The following is a 4,753-nucleotide window of genomic DNA, read 5'->3' as shown; positions in this document are numbered from 1 at the left end:
AAATCAATACAACATTACCTTCAGTAATTTCAACGTAGTTCTTTATGTATAATTATATACAACTAAACATGCCAGTAAATTTCATATAAAATGATGAAGCGATCGCTCTTTCGTTACATAATATTTATTTTTGACTTTGACATCGGCCAATTATCTCTCATTTTTTGCTATGCCAGATTTTCAAGTGGTTACTGTAATGTATGTATTCATTAAAAAAACGATCACGCAGTTTTTTACATGCGGCAAATCGAGCCAATTCCAAATGTGCTGCGGAAAGTGCAACGCTTACAATAACGGTTCTTGTTATTCACTCGCTATTGCAATGCAGCTAACGTCGTTGAATAAACATCATATACGCTAAGCTAGCGGCTATTGATTTTCTAATTTTCAACTGCAATTTTATTTTATTCAAATTAAAAATCATTGAAGGGCGAAAATAAATTCATGCGGTAGCCTTGATTTTTTAATATCTTTTTTAAATTTATTTAGACCAAACATCACGCATTTCATTCCTCTATTATGTATTTCATACTTTTTCAATATTTAATTTCCCTGGGGAACTTTACTTTTAATTCTATTTTAGTCATTTTTGCATCACACTTCAACTCTTATTCTGCAATTTCTAAAAGTTTTGCAATGTTCAATCTTAATTTCAAGTGTTTTGACTGACTTAAAATGTATGTAAAAAACCATTACATTTACCTACAATTCTATTTATAACAATAATGAAAACCATTATTGAAATACCTCATCCAATGACACTCATAAAATAATAAATTACTTCTAGCGTGCTAACAACCATAAAATATAATTACCAATTTTTAATTTTCCTAAAACTTCCGCCACATTCATTAGCTCATCCTATCCCACGTTGAAAAAAGAATAAATCATTTGTAAGCCCTATTTCGACTATGATTCATTCGTTTAGAGGCCGCATAATGGCCTCAAACTTTTTTCATTATAATCACGAGCCGAAACGCTCTGTTCCGTGTACCACAACAAAAAACACACAGTTGTAACCTCGCCTACTATATAGTAATTTATTTGAATGGTCTTCATAATAGGTCACATGGTATCGATCCCTTTAAAAGTTGACCTCAAACCCTCATTTCTTTGAGGCGCCAAGCTGACGCCGAATCCGCGAAAATGTTTGCTCTTTTAGGACTACCGATCGATTCTATGATACTATAGAAAAATGACTCATCGATATTTCTTGCAATAGAATTGCCAATGTTTGGAAATCGTTGTACGAATCATTATTTATATATTATTATCACTTCTAACTGTCGAGTCGACAACATGTCTAATTTAAACTGAAAATACATTAGTATAAATACATGTGATACGTCCGATTCCGATTAAATATAAATATATCATTAAAATAACATTACACCCCCCCCCCCTTTTAAAAATAAGTGTTAATTTCACATTACTTTCGATATTTATGTTTGAATATTCTAAAATTAATATTGGTTTCAATTTATTTTTATGAAAATGTATTTATTTGTAGTGATATAGCAATTTTTATATTTGTAAAAAGTTGGTCAGAATTTGTAGCATTATGACCTTACATTTGGCGCATATAAAATATAGTTTAAAAAATATTATTTATAGTGTTATACAATTTAGCGTTATAAGAGTTATTGTATAAATATATTTACAAGCGTTAAGATAAATTTAAAACTTCTGTATAACTCATAAATTTGTATGACTACATTTAAAATTGTTCTGATTTTTTTTTTCATAAATACGTGACGAATTGAGTTAATGACGAAAGTATGATTTGTTTTAGTCGTCTTGGAGAATCGTAAATCTCGTGACGTAAGAAAATTTTAAGCTATGAAGTCGTAGATTCGTGACGGAGAGTTCGTCACGGATTTGGTTGTTGGAACGATCGTACTATTTATTTTATAAAATGTTCGCCATTACGGTATCCCCGCAGTGATGTCATCTTCTTCAGGGCGTGACTCTTTTATGCGTGTACTATATTCAAATAAAATGGACAAAACACATTTCACCAAAACAGGATTTTTTTATAATAAACTGTAATGTTAAAATGTGTCTGTAGATAGTATTCTATCAATTCAATTAAAAAAATAGATACTTATCTTTTAATCGAAAAGAGATTTATACAATTTCACTTCGACGCACAGTGGTCGATGGTATTTTGACGGTGCTAGGTATAATACACGCGTTTATTTGTAATTACTTGCTGTTCTGTTTCGTACGTTTATTTAAGTCATCTCGAAGATATTTCAATTAAATTACTTCAAAAAACATTACTTTGATTTTTCCGCAACTCGCAAAAAGGCGTAATATACAAGAACGTGTAATGAGCACCGAATGATAAAGTTAATGAATCATTTATTAAATATATCCCTAGGTATCATTTACGACGGAATATACCAGAAAATTGACCAGTAGATTTGCGAAGTATAGTTTGGTGAGATAACATAATGAGACAACAATGCATGTGTTTATTTGTGTTTCGTCGATTCTGAGAAGGCTTTTGACTCAGTCCAATATGACAGCATGATAAATATATTAAAATCTACAGAAATATATTTTACACTAAAAAATGCTGGGTCAAGAAATCTAGGACTACATTAACCACGAATAAAGTTATTTGTTACCACATTGCTTTTAAGTGATAAGAACTGATTCTATAAAGAGTAAAAGCGTGGACGAGCACAGAGTCATCAAGAAAAATACTAAATCTTATACTGTAAAGCAAGATACTAAGAAGATAAACATATCGACTAAAGAACTTACGGTACTGGTTTGGAAAAAATCTATCTTTTTATTCATGAGAGTAGCAAACAATATACATGTAGTCAAAATCTTATCGCTCTGTTTTGCAATATTTTTTTATTTCGTCTTCTCTTGCTATAAAAATTATGTTCAATAATATGGTTGAATATTAGTTATATTTAATTTCTGCATATTTAGTTAACGTCTAAATTACCAAATAATCTATTTTTTAAGAATACTGTGAATTTAGATTTTTCTTATTATCAGTGTATTCTTTATTTTCATCCATCTTTCACCTTTACGCCCTATTAGAGTAATAACTTTATCTCAATATTTAGTACTATTCATTAAGTTTTTCTATAGTGTCTAATATTTTTTTCCAGTTCCTGGCCAAAGCTATCCACCTGGGTATCTATTAATTCGTTCTCCCTTTTATTTATTTATTTTTTAGGGCAAAAAAAAGAGAGAAAAAAAACAAACCTTTTTGTTTCTTATTAAGTTAGTTAGCACTTGTTTTTAAATATTCATGTTACCTTATTAGGGTTTTTAATTAATGCATAAGAATGATTTTTACTTCTGTCATGGTAATTTACTTTGAGTTTATCTTTATTAATCTTTTTTCTAGTATAATTATACATAATATTTACTGGCAATAATGTATTTGCTGTTTACTAGTGAAAATATACATCGCATGTAAATAAATAATGATATGTACGTAAATGTATGTATATATTACTACATATTGAAAAGTTGAAATCATATGATTTTACTAACACCTTCAATATTATATTTTCATTGGTAAAAATATATATCTACCGGTGAAAATGTATTCTGATATGATTTCAAGAAAATAACAGATTTAAAAAAATATTTTCGTGTTAGATTCGGGTCTGTTTTTTAGATTTTCCTTGAGGAATATTCTGGTTTAGAAATTCTCAGGTTATTCCTAAAAAAAATATTTTTCGTTTTGTGTCGATGTTGCTTTAATCGACAACAGAACATCAAACAAGCATTGTAAGTTGTTTGTTTTCTTGCCTTTGAATTCCTTTTCTGTTATTATTTAAAATGTTCTTCTTTCATTACTATCTTAACAGAAACTTCATTTTAGCTTTTTTCAGGGAGAGGGTGAAAAAGTGGCCCAGTCAGTGGTCGCTTTCCTTTTATTAATTCGATTTCACTAAAATGCATAGTATTTCATTAAATCACATGCATTTTTCTGGTCAAATTCAAAATTCATAATTATAATAAAGATAAATATAATATTATAGAATGGTTATATAGTATTTTTTTATTATCTATTTGGAATATATGTTTCAATTTTTTTTCTCAACGATATCTTGAAACGTTAGCTTTGTTGTTTATTTATTTATAAATTTGGGAAAATTATTTATTTACTTACGTATTTCAACATTGCAAATAGAACAGCAAGCGCGTAATAAATATAGGGATTGCGCTAAAACTCGAATTATGGTCGGAGTTAAAAAAACATATTTCCTTTATAATAATTAAATGCATTGTTTTAATTTGCTTTTATTACATTTTAAACGTTCAACTATTATATTTTTATCTTTCACTGTTTATTGATATATTTTGTTTAATATATCAGCAGCTTTCGTAACATGTTTATAATTAAAATGATCAATATGCTTTCCGTTTGTAAATCAAAAATACCTAATTACCACATTATTATTTTTACCCTGGAGATTTTTCTTGTAAAACCGGATAAAAGTATTTAAAATATAGTGTATGTGACTAATTTTCATGTGAGCAATGATCACCGAATCTTAGATTCTAATTAGAATCTACTTAGAAGAATAAGTTTGAATAGCAGTGAAATGTATTGTTATAAATATTATGCATAATAAACATGTTGTAATATTATTTATTAGAATTGACCAAAAAACCGCATCCTCTGAATTGGTGATAATATTTTTTCTTATCAAATCCGATGAATACATACAATTAATGATAAAAAAGTGATTCCCTATTTGCAATTTCAGGT

Source organism: Plectrocnemia conspersa, unplaced genomic scaffold, assembly GCF_051122295.1.
Source record: "Plectrocnemia conspersa isolate PC_06_02 unplaced genomic scaffold, ASM5112229v1 ptg000002l, whole genome shotgun sequence".
Lineage (NCBI taxonomy): Eukaryota > Metazoa > Arthropoda > Insecta > Trichoptera > Polycentropodidae > Plectrocnemia > Plectrocnemia conspersa.
Note: the sequence above shows the minus strand (reverse complement) of the source record.